Genomic DNA, 17,136 nt, shown 5'->3' with positions numbered 1-17,136 from the left:
GGACCAATCATGTTGGGTGATTTACCTCGAGGTGCACGTCTTCGACTCAGCGGCACGTGATCGCGCTGGACCAATCATGTTGGGTGATTTACCTCGAGGTGCACTTCTTCCCCTCGGCGGCACGTGATCGCGCTGGACCAATCATGTTGGGTGATTTACCTCGAGGTGCAAGTCTTCGACTCAGCGGCACGTGATCGCGCTGGACCAATCATGTGGGGTGATTTACCTCGAGGTGCACATCTTCTACTCGGCGGCACGTGATCGCGCTGGACCAATCATGTTGGGTGATTTACCTCGAGGTGCACAACTCATATTCGGCGGCACGTGATCGCGCTGGACCAATCATGTTGGGCGATTTACCTCGAGGTGCACATCCACGCGGCGGCACGTGATCGCGCTGGACCAATCATGTTGGGCGATTTATCTCGAGGTGCACGTCTTCTCGGCGGCACGTGATCTCGCTGGACCAATCATGTTGGGTGATTTACCTCGAGGTGCACGTCTTCTACTCGGCGGCACGTGATCGCGGTGGACCAATCATGTTGGGTGATTTACCTCGAGGTGCACTTTTACTCGGCGGCACGTGATCGCGCTGGACCAATCATGTTGGGTGATTTACCTCGAGGTGCACAACTCATATTCGGCGGCACGTGATCGCGCTGGACCAATCATGTTGGGTGATTTACCTCGAGGTGCACTTATACTCGGCGGCACGTGATCGCGCTGGACCAATCATGTTGGGTGATTTACCTCGAGGTGCACGTCTTCGACTCAGCGGCACGTGATCGCGCTGGACCAATCATGTTGGGTGATTTACCTCGAGGTGCACTTCTTCCCCTCGGCGGCACGTGATCGCGCTGGACCAATCATGTTGGGTGATTTACCTCGAGGTGCAAGTCTTCGACTCAGCGGCACGTGATCGCGCTGGACCAATCATGTGGGGTGATTTACCTCGAGGTGCACATCTTCTACTCGGCGGCACGTGATCGCGCTGGACCAATCATGTTGGGTGATTTACCTCGAGGTGCACATCTTCTACTCGGCGGCACGTGATCTCGCTGGACCAATCATGTTGGGTGATTTACCTCGAGGTGCACAACTCATATTCGGCGGCACGTGATCGCGCTGGACCAATCATGTTGGGCGATTTACCTCGAGGTGCACATCTCCTCGGCGGCACGTGATCGCGCTGGACCAATCAAGTTGGGTGATTTACCTCGAGGTGCACAACTCATATTCGGCGGCACGTGATCGCGCTGGACCAATCATGTTGGGCGATTTACCTCGAGGTGCACATCGACTCGGCGGCACGTGATCGCGCTGGACCAATCATGTTGGGTGATTTACCTCGAGGTGCACGTCTTCATACTTCGGCGGCACGTGATCGCGCTGGACCAATCATGTTGGGTGATTTACCTCGAGGTGCACAACTCATATTCGGCGGCACGTGATCGCGCTGGACCAATCATGTTGGGTGATTTACCTCGAGGTGCACATCTTCTACTCGGCGGCACGTGATCGCGCTGGACCAATCATGTTGGGTGATTTACCTCGAGGTGCACATCTTCTACTCAGCGGCACGTGATCGCGCTGGACCAATCATGTTGGGTGATTTACCTCGAGGTGCACATCTTCTACTCGGCGGCACGTGATCGCGCTGGACCAATCATGTTGGGTGATTTACCTCGAGGTGCACAACTCATATTCGGCGGCACGTGATCGCGCTGGACCAATCATGTTGGGTGATTTACCTCGAGGTGCACTTTTCCTCGGCGGAACGTGTTCGCGCTGGACCAATCATGTTGTCTGATTTACCTCGAGGTGCACGTCTTCTGCTCAGCGGCACGTGATCGCGCTGGACCAATCATGTTGGGTGATTTACCTCGAGGTGCACGTCTTCGACTCGGCAGCACGTGATCGCGCTGGACCAATCATGTTGGGTGATTTACCTCGAGGTGCAAGTCTTCCACTCAGCGGCACGTGATCGCGCTGGACCAATCATGTTGGGTGATTTACCTCGAGGTGCACATCTTCTACTCGGCGGCACGTGATCGCGCTGGACCAATCATGTTGGGTGATTTACCTCGAGGTGCACATCTTCTACTCGGCGGCACGTGATCGCGCTGGACCAATCATGTTGGGTGATTTCCCTCGAGGTGCACAACTCATATTCGGCGGCACGTGATCGCGCTGGACCAATCATGTTGGGCTATTTACCTCGAGGTGCACATCTACTCGGCGGCACGTGATCGCGCTGGACCAATCATGTTGGGTGATTTACCTCGAGGTGCACAACTCATATTCGGCGGCACGTGATCGCGCTGGACCAATCATGTTGGGCGATTTACCTCGAGGTGCACATCTACTCGGCGGCACGTGATCTCGCTGGACCAATCATGCTGGGTGATTTACCTCGAGGTGCACGTCTTCGACTCGGCAGCACGTGATCTTGCTGGACCAATCATGTTGGGTGATTTACCTCGAGGTGCACTTATACTCGGCGGCACGTGATCGCGCTGGACCAATCATGTTGGGTGATTTACCTCGAGGTGCACGTCTTCTACTAGGCGGCACGTGATCGCGCTGGACCAATCATGTTGGGTCATTTACCTCGAGGTGCACAACTCATATTCGGCGGCACGTGATCGTGCTGGACCAATCATGTTGGGTGATTTACCTCGAGGTGCACTTATACTCGGCGGCACGTGATCGCGCTGGACCAATCATGTTGGGTGATTTACCTCGAGGTGCACGTCTTCTACTCGGCGGCACGTGATCGCGCTGGACCAATCATGTTGGGTGATTTACCTCGAGGTGCACGTCTTCTACTCGGCGGCACGTGATCGCGCTGGACCAATCATGTTGGGTGATTTACCTCGAGGTGCACGTCTTCTACTCGGCGGCACGTGATCGCGCTGGACCAATCATGTTGGGTGATTTACCTCGAGGTGCACGTCTTCTACTCCGCGGCACGTGATCGCGCTGGACCAATCATGTTGGGCGATTTCTGCTGGTTGCTGCATCGTGAAACTGACACAGAGCAGCACAAACGCAAAGCCAAATGCCTAAAGCATTTTTAATTCCGTTCTAGTGGAGTTTTTCTGTAATTTCTATAATTTTGAAGCATTCATGATGAAATAAATGAATAAATGAATTTTTGTAAATTTCATTGAAATCCTAACTTCGAGGCAATGGGAATATTTCTGTTACTGAAAATCCTGACGTGATACAGCAAAACGGTTATGATTTTTGAAATCAGCGTACCCAAATTAGTCTAAATCACTTTACACATCTCCAGTAAAAAAATTTTGTTGTTCAGTGTATTCGGCGGCACGTGATCGCGCTGGACCAATCATGTTGGGCGATTTACCTCGAGGTGCACAACTCATATTCGGCGGCACGTGATCGCGCTGGACCAATCATGTTGGGCGATTTACCTCGAGGTGCACATCCACGCGGCGGCACGTGATCGCGCTGGACCAATCATGTTGGGCGATTTACCTCGAGGTGCACGTCTACTCGGCGGCACGTGATCTTGCTGGACCAATCATGTTGGGTGATTTACCTCGAGGTGCACTTATACTCGGCGGCACGAGATCGCGCTGGACCAATCATGTTGGGTGATTTACCTCGAGGTGCACAACTCATATTCGGCGGCACGTGATCGCGCTGGACCAATCATGTTGGGCGATTTACCTCGAGGTGCACATCGACACGGCGGCACGTGATCGCGCTGGACCAATCATGTTGGGTGATTTACCTCGAGGTGCACTTATACTCGGCGGCACGTGATCGCGCTGGACCAATCATGTTGGGTGATTTACCTCGAGGTGCACGTCTTCGACTCAGCGGCACGTGATCGCGCTGGACCAATCATGTTGGGTGATTTACCTCGAGGTGCACTTCTTCCCCTCGGCGGCACGTGATCGCGCTGGACCAATCATGTTGGGTGATTTACCTCGAGGTGCAAGTCTTCGACTCAGCGGAACGTGATCGCGCTGGACCAATCATGTTCGGCGATTTATCTCGAGGTGCACATCTTCTCGGCGGCACGTGATCGCGCTGGACCAATCATGTTGGGTGATTTACCTCGAGGTGCACGTCTTCTGCTCGGCGGCACGTGATCGCGCTGGACCAATCATGTTGGGTGATTAACCTCGAGGTGCACATCGACTCGGCGGCACGTGATCTCGCTGGACCAATCATGTTGGGCGATTTACCTCGAGGTGCACAACTCATATTCGGCGGCACGTGATCGCGCTGGACCAATCATGTTGGGCGATTTACCTCGAGGTGCACATCCACGCGGCGGCACGTGATCGCGCTGGACCAATCATGTTGGGTGATTTACCTCGAGGTGCACGTCTTCTACTCGGCGGCACGTGATCGCGGTGGACCAATCATGTTGGGTGATTTACCTCGAGGTGCACTTTTACTCGGCGGCACGTGATCGCGCTGGACCAATCATGTTGGGTGATTTACCTCGAGGTGCACAACTCATATTCGGCGGCACGTGATCGCGCTGGACCAATCATGTTGGGTGATTTACCTCGAGGTGCACTTATACTCGGCGGCACGTGATCGCGCTGGACCAATCATGTTGGGTGATTTACCTCGAGGTGCACGTCTTCGACTCAGCGGCACGTGATCGCGCTGGACCAATCATGTTGGGTGATTTACCTCGAGGTGCACTTCTCCCCTCGACGGCACGTGATCGCGCTGGACCAATCATGTTGGGTGATTTACCTCGAGGTGCAAGTCTTCGACTCAGCGGCACGTGATCGCGCTGGACCAATCATGTTGGGCGATTTATCTCGAGGTGCACGTCTTCTGCTCGGCGGCACGTGATCGCGCTGGACCAATCATGTTGGGTGATTAACCTCGAGGTGCACATCGACTCGGCGGCACGTGATCTCGCTGGACCAATCATGTTGGGCGATTTACCTCGAGGTGCACAACTCATATTCGGCGGCACGTGATCGCGCTGGACCAATCATGTTGGGCGATTTACCTCGAGGTGCACATCCACGCGGCGGCACGTGATCGCGCTGGACCAATCATGTTGGGTGATTTACCTCGAGGTGCACGTCTTCTACTCGGCGGCACGTGATCGCGGTGGACCAATCATGTTGGGTGATTTACCTCGAGGTGCACTTTTACTCGGCGGCACGTGATCGCGCTGGACCAATCATGTTGGGTGATTTACCTCGAGGTGCACAACTCATATTCGGCGGCACGTGATCGCGCTGGACCAATCATGTTGGGTGATTTACCTCGAGGTGCACTTATACTCGGCGGCACGTGATCGCGCTGGACCAATCATGTTGGGTGATTTACCTCGAGGTGCACGTCTTCCACTCGGCGGCACGTGATCGCGGTGGACCAATCATGTTGGGTGATTTACCTCGAGGTGCACATCTTCGACTCGGCGGCACGTGATCGCGGTGGACCAATCATGTTGGGTCATTTACCTCGAGGTGCACAACTCATATTCGGCGGCACGTGATCGTGCTGGACCAATCATGTTGGGTGATTTACCTCGAGGTGCACTTATACTCGGCGGCACGTGATCGCGCTGGACCAATCATGTTGGGTGATTTACCTCGAGGTGCACGTCTTCTACTCGGCGGCACGTGATCGCGCTGGACCAATCATGTTGGGTGATTTACCTCGAGGTGCACGTCTTCTACTCGGCGGCACGTGATCGCGCTGGACCAATCATGTTGGGTGATTTACCTCGAGGTGCAAGTCTTCCACTCAGCGGCACGTGATCGCGCTGGACCAATCATGTTGGGTGATTTACCTCGAGGTGCACATCTTCTACTCGGCGGCACGTGATCGCGCTGGACCAATCATGTTGGGTGATTTACCTCGAGGTGCACAACTCATATTCGGCGGCACGTGATCGCGCTGGACCAATCATGTTGGGCTATTTACCTCGAGGTGCACATCTACTCGGCGGCACGTGATCGCGCTGGACCAATCATGTTGGGTGATTTACCTCGAGGTGCACAACTCATATTCGGCGGCACGTGATCGCGCTGGACCAATCATGTTGGGCGATTTACCTCGAGGTGCACATCTACTCGGCGGCACGTGATCTCGCTGGACCAATCATGTTGGGTGATTTACCTCGAGGTGCACGTCTTCGACTCAGCGGCACGTGATCGCGCTGGACCAATCATGTTGGGTGATTTACCTCGAGGTGCACTTCTTCCCCTCGGCGGCACGTGATCGCGCTGGACCAATCATGTTGGGTGATTTACCTCGAGGTGCAAGTCTTCGACTCAGCGGCACGTGATCGCGCTGGACCAATCATGTTGGGCGATTTATCTCGAGGTGCACGTCTTCTGCTCGGCGGCACGTGATCGCGCTGGACCAATCATGTTGGGTGATTAACCTCGAGGTGCACATCGACTCGGCGGCACGTGATCTCGCTGGACCAATCATGTTGGGCGATTTACCTCGAGGTGCACAACTCATATTCGGCGGCACGTGATCGCGCTGGACCAATCATGTTGGGCGATTTACCTCGAGGTGCACATCCACGCGGCGGCACGTGATCGCGCTGGACCAATCATGTTGGGTGATTTACCTCGAGGTGCACGTCTTCTACTCGGCGGCACGTGATCGCGGTGGACCAATCATGTTGGGCGATTTACCTCGAGGTGCACATCGACTCGGCGGCACGTGATCTCGCTGGACCAATCATGTTGGGTGATTTACCTCGAGGTGCACAACTCATATTCGGCGGCACGTGATCGCGCTGGACCAATCATGTTGGGTGATTTACCTCGAGGTGCACATCTTCTACTCGGCGGCACGTGATCGCGCTGGACCAATCATGTTGGGTGATTTACCTCGAGGTGCACATCTTCTACTCGGCGGCACGTGATCGCGCTGGACCAATCATGTTGGGCGATTTACCTCGAGGTGCACATCGACTCGGCGGCACGTGATCTTGCTGGACCAATCATGTTGGGTGATTTACCTCGAGGTGCACTTATTCTCGGCGGCACGTGATCGCGCTGGACCAATCATGTTGGGTGATTTACCTCGAGGTGCACGTCTTCTACTCGGCGGCACGTGATCGCGCTGGACCAATCATGTTGGGTGATTTACCTCGAGGTGCACGTCTTCTACTCGGCGGCACGTGATCGCGCTGGACCAATCATGTTGGGCGATTTACCTCGAGGTCAATCATGTTGGGTGATTTACCTCGAGGTGCACATCTTCTACTCGGCGGCACGTGATCGCGCTGGACCAATCATGTTGGGTGATTTACCTCGAGGTGCACAACTCATATTCGGCGGCACGTGATCGCGCTGGACCAATCATGTTGGGTGATTTACCTCGAGGTGCACGTCTTCTCGGCGGCACGTGATCGCGCTGGACCAATCATGTTGGGTGATTTACCTCGAGGTGCACGTCTTCTACTCGGCAGCACGTGATCGCGCTGGACCAATCATGTTGGGTGATTTACCTCGAGGTGCACTCGTCTCGGCGGCACGTGATCGCGCTGGACCAATCATGTTGGGTGATTTACCTCGAGGTGCACATCTTCTTCTCGGCGGCACGTGATCGCGCTGGACCAATCATGTTGGGTGATTTACTTCAAGGTGCACGTCTTCTACTCCGCGGCACGTGATCGCGCTGGACCAATCATGTTGGGTGATTTACCTCGAGGTGCACATCTTCTACTCGGCGGCACGTGATCGCGCTGGACCAATCATGTTGGGTGATTTACCTCGAGGTGCACTTATACTCGGCGGCACGTGATCGCGCTGGACCAATCATGTTGGGCGATTTACCTCGAGGTGCACAACTCATATTCGGCGGCACGTGATCGCGCTGGACCAATCATGTTGGGCGATTTACCTCGAGGTGCACAACTCATATTCGGCGGCACGTGATCGCGCTGGACCAATCATGTTGGGCGATTTACCTCGAGGTGCACATCCACGCGGCGGCACGTGATCGCGCTGGACCAATCATGTTGGGTGATTTACCTCGAGGTGCACGTCTTCGACTCGGCGGCACGTGATCGCGGTGGACCAATCATGTTGGGTGATTTACCTCGAGGTGCACGTCTTCTACTCGGCGGCACGTGATCGCGCTGGACCAATCATGTTGGGTGATTTACCTCGAGGTGCACATCTTCTACTCGGCGGCACGTGATCGCGCTGGACCAATCATGTTGGGTGATTTACCTCGAGGTGCACAACTCATATTCGGCGGCACGTGATCGCGCTGGACCAATCATGTTGGGTGATTTACCTCGAGGTGCACTTATACTCGGCGGCACGTGATCGCGCTGGACCAATCATGTTGGGTGATTTACCTCGAGGTGCACGTCTTCGACTCAGCGGCACGTGATCGCGCTGGACCAATCATGTTGGGTGATTTACCTCGAGGTGCACTTCTTCCCCTCGGCGGCACGTGATCGCGCTGGACCAATCATGTTGGGTGATTTACCTCGAGGTGCAAGTCTTCGACTCAGCGGCACGTGATCGCGCTGGACCAATCATGTTGGGTGATTTACCTCGAGGTGCACATCTTCTACTCGGCGGCACGTGATCGCGCTGGACCAATCATGTTGGGTGATTTACCTCGAGGTGCACATCTTCCACTCGGCGGCACGTGATCTCGCTGGACCAATCATGTTGGGTGATTTACCTCGAGGTGCACAACTCATATTCGGCCGCACGTGATCGCGCTGGACCAATCATGTTGGGCGATTTACCTCGAGGTGCACATCTTCTCGGCGGCACGTGATCGCGCTGGACCAATCATGTTGGGTGATTTACCTCGAGGTGCACAACTCATATTCGGCGGCACGTGATCGCGCTGGACCAATCATGTTGGGCGATTTACCTCGAGGTGCACATCGACTCGGCGGCACGTGATCGCGCTGGACCAATCATGTTGGGTGATTTACCTCGAGGTGCACATCTTCTACTCGGCGGCACGTGATCGCGCTGGACCAATCATGTTGGGTGATTTACCTCGAGGTGCACATCTTCTACTCGGCGGCACGTGATCGCGCTGGACCAATCATGTTGGGTGATTTACCTCGAGGTGCACATCTTCTACTCGGCGGCACGTGATCGCGCTGGACCAATCATGTTGGGTGATTTACCTCGAGGTGCACAACTCATATTCGGCGGCACGTGATCGCGCTGGACCAATCATGTTGGGTGATTTACCTCGAGGTGCACTTATACTCGGCGGCACGTGATCGCGCTGGACCAATCATGTTGGGTGATTTACCTCGAGGTGCACGTCTTCGACTCAGCGGCACGTGATCGCGCTGGACCAATCATGTTGGGTGATTTACCTCGAGGTGCACGTCTTCGACTCGGCGGCACGTGATCGCGCTGGACCAATCATGTTGGGTGATTTACCTCGAGGTGCACATCTTCTACTCGGCGGCACGTGATCTCGCTGGACCAATCATGTTGGGTGATTTCCCTCGAGGTGCACAACTCATATTCGGCGGCACGTGATCGCGCTGGACCAATCATGTTGGGCTATTTACCTCGAGGTGCACATCTACTCGGCGGCACGTGATCGCGCTGGACCAATCATGTTGGGTGATTTACCTCGAGGTGCACAACTCATATTCGGCGGCACGTGATCGCGCTGGACCAATCATGTTGGGCGATTTACCTCGAGGTGCACATCTACTCGGCGGCACGTGATCTCGCTGGACCAATCATGCTGGGTGATTTACCTCGAGGTGCACGTCTTCGACTCGGCAGCACGTGATCTTGCTGGACCAATCATGTTGGGTGATTTACCTCGAGGTGCACTTATACTCGGCGGCACGTGATCGCGCTGGACCAATCATGTTGGGTGATTTACCTCGAGGTGCACGTCTTCTACTCGGCGGCACGTGATCGCGCTGGACCAATCATGTTGGGTGATTTACCTCGAGGTGCACGTCTTCTACTCGGCGGCACGTGATCGCGCTGGACCAATCATGTTGGGTGATTTACCTCGAGGTGCACGTCTTCTACTAGGCGGCACGTGATCGCGCTGGACCAATCATGTTGGGTCATTTACCTCGAGGTGCACAACTCATATTCGGCGGCACGTGATCGTGCTGGACCAATCATGTTGGGTGATTTACCTCGAGGTGCAAGTCTTCCACTCAGCGGCACGTGATCGCGCTGGACCAATCATGTTGGGTGATTTACCTCGAGGTGCACGTCTTCTACTCGGCGGCACGTGATCGCGCTGGACCAATCATGTTGGGTGATTTACCTCGAGGTGCACGTCTTCTACTCGGCGGCACGTGATCGCGCTGGACCAATCATGTTGGGTGATTTACCTCAAGGTGCACGTCTTCTACTCCGCGGCACGTGATCGCGCTGGACCAATCATGTTGGGTGATTTACCTCGAGGTGCACATCTTCTACTCGGCGGCACGTGATCGCGCTGGACCAATCATGTTGGGTGATTTACCTCGAGGTGCACATCTTCTACTCGGCGGCACGTGATCTCGCTGGACCAATCATGTTGGGTGATTTCCCTCGAGGTGCACAACTCATATTCGGCGGCACGTGATCGCGCTGGACCAATCATGTTGGGCTATTTACCTCGAGGTGCACATCTACTCGGCGGCACGTGATCGCGCTGGACCAATCATGTTGGGTGATTTACCTCGAGGTGCACGTCTTCGACTCAGCGGCACGTGATCGCGCTGGACCAATCATGTTGGGTGATTTACCTCGAGGTGCACTTATACTCGGCGGCACGTGATCGCGCTGGACCAATCATGTTGGGTGATTTACCTCGAGGTGCACGTCTTCGACTCAGCGGCACGTGATCGCGCTGGACCAATCATGTTGGGTGATTTACCTCGAGGTGCACAACTCATATTCGGCGGCACGTGATCGCGCTGGACCAATCATGTTGGGTGATTTACCTCGAGGTGCACTTATACTCGGCGGCACGTGATCGCGCTGGACCAATCATGTTGGGTGATTTACCTCGAGGTGCACTTCTTCCCCTCGGCGGCACGTGATCGCGCTGGACCAATCATGTTGGGTGATTTACCTCGAGGTGCAAGTCTTCGACTCAGCGGCACGTGATCGCGCTGGACCAATCATGTTGGGTGATTTACCTCGAGGTGCACGTCTTCTCCTCGGCGGCACGTGATCTCGCTGGACCAATCATGTTGGGCGATTTACCTCGAGGTGCACAACTCATATTCGGCGGCACGTGATCGCGCTGGACCAATCATGTTGGGCGATTTACCTCGAGGTGCACATCCACGCGGCGGCACGTGATCGCGCTGGACCAATCATGTTGGGTGATTTACCTCGAGGTGCACGTCTTCTACTCGGCGGCACGTGATCGCGGTGGACCAATCATGTTGGGTGATTTACCTCGAGGTGCACTTTTACTCGGCGGCACGTGATCGCGCTGGACCAATCATGTTGGGTGATTTACCTCGAGGTGCACAACTCATATTCGGCGGCACGTGATCGCACTGGACCAATCATGTTGGGTGATTTACCTCGAGGTGCACTTATACTCGGCGGCACGTGATCGCGCTGGACCAATCATGTTGGGTGATTTACCTCGAGGTGCACGTCTTCGACTCAGCGGCACGTGATCGCGCTGGACCAATCATGTTGGGTGATTTACCTCGAGGTGCACATCTTCGACTCGGCGGCACGTGATCGCGCTGGACCAATCATGTTGGGTGATTTACCTCGAGGTGCACGTCTTCTACTCGGCGGCACGTGATCGTGCTGGACCAATCATGTTGGGTGATTTACCTCGAGGTGCAATTATACTCGGCGGCACGTGATCGCGCTGGACCAATCATGTTGGGTGATTTACCTCGAGGTGCACGTCTTCTACTCGGCGGCACGTGATCGCGCTGGACCAATCATGTTGGGTGATTTACCTCGAGGTGCACAACTCATATTCGGCGGCACGTGATCGTGCTGGACCAATCATGTTGGGTGATTTACCTCGAGGTGCAATTATACTCGGCGGCACGTGATCGCGCTGGACCAATCATGTTGGGTGATTTACCTCGAGGTGCACGTCTTCTACTCGGCGGCACGTGATCGCGCTGGACCAATCATGTTGGGTGATTTACCTCGAGGTGCACGTCTTCTTCTCGGCGGCACGTGATCGCGCTGGACCAATCATGTTGGGTGATTTACCTCGAGGTGCAAGTCTTCCACTCAGCGGCACGTGATCGCGCTGGACCAATCATGTTGGGTGATTTACCTCGAGGTGCACATCTTCTACTCGGCGGCACGTGATCGCGCTGGACCAATCATGTTGGGTGATTTACCTCGAGGTGCACATCTATTCGGCGGCACGTGATCTCGCTGGACCAATCATGTTGGGTGATTTACCTCGAGGTGCACTTATACTCGGCGGCACGTGATCGCGCTGGACCAATCATGTTGGGTGATTTACCTCGAGGTGCACGTCTTCCACTCAGCGGCACGTGATCGCGCTGGACCAATCATGTTGGGTGATTTACCTCGAGGTGCACGTCTTCCACTCGGCGGCACGTGATCGCGCTGGACCAATCATGTTGGGCGATTTCTGCTGGTTCCTGCATCGTGAAACTGACACAGAGCAGCACAAACGCAAAGCCAAATACTTAAAGCATTTTTAATTCCGTTCTAGTGGAGTTTTTCTGTAATTTCTATAATTTTGAAGCATTCATGATGAAATAAATGAATTTTTGTAAATTTCATTGAAATCCTGACTTCTAGGCAATGGGAATATTTCTGTTACTGAAAATCCTGACGTGATACAGCAAAACGGTTATGATTTTTGAAATCAGCGTACCCAAATTAGTCTAAATCACTTTGCACATCTCCAGTAAAAAAATTTTGTTGTTCAGTGTATTCGGCGGCACGTGATCGCGCTGGACCAATCATGTTGGGCGATTTACCTCGAGGTGCACATCTATTCGGCGGCACGTGATCTCGCTGGACCAATCATGTTGGGTGATTTACCTCGAGGTGCACGTCTTCTACTCGGCGGCACGTGATCGCGCTGGACCAATCATGTTGGGTGATTTAACTCGAGGTGCACATATTCAGCGGCACGTGATCGCGCTGGACCAATCATGTTGGGTGATTTACCTCGAGGTGCACGTCTTCTGCTCGGCGGCACGTGATCGCGCTGGACCAATCATGTTGGGCGATTTACCTCGAGGTGCACATCTTCTCGGCGGCACGTGATCGCGCTGGACCAATCATGTTGGGCGATTTACCTCGAGGTGCACATCTGCTCGGCGGCACGTGATTAGCCTGGTGGATGTTTATGCGCCGCTCTTCTGAGTGCTGTAGTTTAGTGCTGTGTTAACTGTATACTTAAGCTCCAGATAACTGAGCTCTCTTCACCCTTGTTTGTCATTCATCAAAGCGATTATATCCATGTGCGTGTGGCAGGTGCCCCCCTGGTGACCTCTGGAGGGCTTTTCCACCTGCTCGATACCTGTCAGCACATGCGCTTCCTCGATATTTCATTCTGCCCCCTGTTTGACGAGGCGGTTTTCATCCGACTGAGAAATAGCTTTCCACACGTCTCCATCAAGTACACCAGCAGCTGGTGAGGTCACGTGACCCGTTCAGAGCTTCAAACACACCTGAGAAGGAACTCTCTGATCCATGCATGAGAAACCGATTACATCATGTCGGTGAGGATCGTCTGACCACTGAACTGAAAACTCAATGTACAAGTGTGACATGATCATCACGTTTAACAAACACCACGTTTTGAGATTTTTTTGGGGGGGTTTCATTGGAGATTTGCTGAAAGGACTGCTTTTTGTCCGTCACCATAATGTACTGAACGTTCAAATTAGCAAATGTTGTGCCAATAAATGTTCCCAGACTGAGAACACATCGTTCTTGGAGTGTTATTCTTTCACCTTTCACCCCTGCGGCTTTTGACAATAGATACAAAGGCTCTTTGTTTTATTCTCTACGTGTGGTCCAAGGTTGGTGGAGGATCTGCAACACAAATCGTGCACACACGTGCAGACAAATACACGAGACAGCACCGGACAATTTCGCACAAACACGGCCGCTGAGCTTGGGGTGAGTGACGTCACTTCCCAGGGGCACTGCCATCTTTTTGACGTCACTTTACTCGCCGCAGTCAGTGGGGCAGTCGAGAGATTTCCTCATCATGGATTCCAACCTACGGGGTTTGTCCACGCTATATCCTTTCAATGCTGAGCGTCCAGCGTAGAGGCAGAGCGTACCATTTTTTTTAGTCGTGTGTGTGATTCTGCCACGGTCGGAATTGAACCGCCGTCCTGCCAGACTCAAGGTTGATGCTCCAACTGTAATGACAAAGAGTCTGAAAGTCTTTGTGGGTGAGTCCACCTTTCGTTGGGCATGTTGGTGAGAAATTATCACCGGGGCACATCAAGGTTGTCCTGGATTGAGATCGTGGAGTCGCTGCTTGGGATACCAGGCTTGACTCAGACAACACCAGTTGGTTGTGCCATTTGATTAATTATGCAAATCTCAAATGTTGTCTGTTTTACGGAAATTAAATAAATATTTTGCTGTTCTGATTGGCATCGAGATACATTCACTACCTGTTGGGGATAGCTCTTCTAAACCTTCATCTCAATAATCTGGTCATTTCAGATTAATCAGTTGGTCTTTCGGGTCTTATGCGTGATATATATATATATACGTATATATATATATATATATATGTTATATAATTATATTATATATGATATAATTATATTATATATTATGTAATTATATTATCTATCTATAATTCCAGCAATCTCTGTGTGTGTGTCTGTGTGTGACCGCTGTTTCTCGACAACCTCTAGTCCGATCTAATTGAAACTTGCCAGGTATATTGCTGGGGACCTGAGGATGTGCCTTTTCGAGGTTTGATATTAATCGGACGAGCGGTTCCCAAGTTACGGCCATTTATCTGTCGACCAATGACAAGACACGGTGCTATGACGTCACAATTAATGTTTGTTTCATTATTATTAATTTTTTTGTGAATACATTTGTGAATACATTTACAGAGAGAGGGGTGAGAGAGGAGGGGGAAGAGAGGAGGGGGAAAGAGGGGGGAGAGAGGAGGGTGAGAGAGGGGGGTGAGACAGAGGGGGCGTCACAATTCAAGAGAGGGGGAGAGAGGAGGGGGCGAGAGAGGGGGTGAGAGTGGGGATGAGAGAGAGGGGCGAGAGAGAGGGGCGAGAGAGGAGGGGGAGAAAGAGGAGGGGGAGCGAGGGAGGGCGAGAGAGGGGGCGTCACAATTCTTCTTCGTTTGATATGACGTCACAATTTACGGTGGGGACCTGAGTATGTTTCCCAGGTGTTTCCCAAGTTATGACCAATTATGATACGGTTCGTCCGATCTAATTGAAAAAATGCCCCAATCCAGTCGTCGTTTACGGGAGCGAAGGAACGAAGCTGCACATACTGGCACGCCTCACCCATGAGAGAGGGTACTGGAACGGGAGAGGGGGAGAGAGGAGGGGTGAGAGATGAGGGGGGGGTGAAACAATGCCCCAATGCAGTCCGCATTTACGCACCTCCGGGCCCGCACCTATGGGTCGCCCCTCCGGGCCCGTACTAGTATATATACATCCACTAAGGAATGGGGTCGGGGATCATTTAATATTACCTTTGATATCGCAACAAAGGCTTTGGCACTATATCGAGTGATTAAAAAATCATTCCAAAAAAATAAAAGTTTGTTTTTCAAAATTTTCAAAAAAATAATTATCTTCCTGAAATCACCAACTGATGAACTTTTGAAAGTTTGACGAAGATCCGTTCGGTCGTTTCTGAGAAAAATGTCGTCAGACAGCCGGATGAACCTCTCTCTTATAGTCGAGTGGATGAACCAGCACACGTCACAGTCACGTGTAAATATGAACCCACTTTGAATTTCAGATCGACGAGGATATATATATATATATATATATATATATATATATATATATATATATATATATATATATATATATATATATATATATATCAATATTTTTACATATATATTTTTACTTTTTTTTTTTTTTAAATTGAGTTCTTCAAAATGCCGAGAGGATGACAACAAAAATGGGTAACGCTGCGAATATCCTGTCAGGACCGAGTTCCAGGCAGACTTGGAACCAAATGATGTTTTGGAATTCTTCAACATTTCAAACATCCAACACACAAAAAAGTCTTCAAAGATGAAGGAAACGATCCAATGTGTTTCCAAAGAAGAGAAACTCGCCACAAAACCAAATCCATTGTTTTCCTTGTGTTGGTCGGATGGCTCAGAGGTACGGAGGTCGGATCATGGTTCCTCAATTGAAAAAAAGTCCAACACCAAAGCTTTGTTCTCTGTGAATGTTAAAATCTTCGAGATCAGGTTGAAAGTCCTGGAGGGAAGAATGGGATTTTCAAATCAGATTGAATAAAACTTTATTTTTTGGTGGGGGGAGGGGGAGGGGTACATAAAGTCAAGGCTCATGGAAGAGCGAGTACATTGAACGCATCAGGATGCAACAGAACAAAAGGTGAAGTGGAGAGGGTGGGGGTACCAGCAGTGGAGTTAAAGGACAAGATAGAGGCAGATTTGGACAAAAGTGGGTGTGGGGAGGAATGGGGGCAAGAAAGGATGAATGGGGTGGACATTTTAAATGGATACAGAGAGAAACTCTCAGGAAGGAATTTGGGGGATTCTGGTTCGGTGATCGACTCATGTGGATAACTGATCGGCACTCTCTCCGACCAGTTATTCTCAGCTATGTCCCCCGACAATTTACGTTGTTTTACTCTTTCATTTTCATCCCCCGCCGCGTGGTGGAAGGGGGGTATTGTTGTCACCCGGGTCGTCCATCCGTCCGGCTGTCCGGCTGGCTGGGTGTCAACATTTATAGCTGTGAGTGCGATAACTCATAAACTGTTAGCCATATCGATTTGAAATTTGGGTCACACATGTAACACCTGAAAAGGAAGAACCCTATTGACTTTGCGCGTGGCCGGATCCAAGATGGCCGACTGGTTCAATGGCGGGGGATTCCCCATCTCTGATGGGTATGTTTAACCTCCGCCATCGAAGATCGGAGGTAACTGTTTTCACCCCTTTCTGTTTGTTACTTACGAAATC

General features: G+C 52.5%; 2 long non-coding RNA genes across 10 annotated transcripts; both read left to right on the top strand.

Moving 5' to 3' along the window:
* The first annotated feature begins 1,374 nt into the window (after positions 1-1,374).
* LOC147007330 (uncharacterized) lies at positions 1,375-4,704 on the top strand. Of its 2 annotated transcripts, none has more exons than XR_015054263.1 (3): positions 1,375-3,571; positions 3,767-4,095; positions 4,556-4,704. It is a non-coding gene; the product is annotated as an uncharacterized LOC147007330 (long non-coding RNA). The 2 variants fall into 2 exon arrangements; XR_015054262.1 differs by having other exon boundaries at positions 1,375-3,635.
* A 3,120-nt stretch (positions 4,705-7,824) lies between these two features.
* LOC147007329 (uncharacterized) lies at positions 7,825-13,890 on the top strand. 8 transcript variants are annotated; one of them, XR_015054260.1, is made up of 6 exons: positions 7,825-8,414; positions 8,549-8,682; positions 9,213-11,594; positions 11,860-12,389; positions 12,521-13,264; positions 13,437-13,890. It is a non-coding gene; the product is annotated as an uncharacterized LOC147007329 (long non-coding RNA). The 8 variants fall into 8 exon arrangements; XR_015054255.1 differs by having other exon boundaries at positions 7,825-8,615; positions 8,814-10,004; positions 10,139-11,594; XR_015054261.1 differs by having other exon boundaries at positions 7,825-8,615; positions 8,814-10,869; positions 11,001-11,594.
* The last annotated feature ends 3,246 nt before the right edge of the window (positions 13,891-17,136 follow it).

Source organism: Eptatretus burgeri, unplaced genomic scaffold (genome assembly GCF_056783735.1).
Source record: "Eptatretus burgeri isolate ZD-2024b unplaced genomic scaffold, Ebu_testis_v1 Ebu_testis_scaffold_304, whole genome shotgun sequence".
Lineage (NCBI taxonomy): Eukaryota > Metazoa > Chordata > Myxini > Myxiniformes > Myxinidae > Eptatretus > Eptatretus burgeri.
This window is presented reverse-complemented; position numbering and strand designations above follow the sequence as displayed.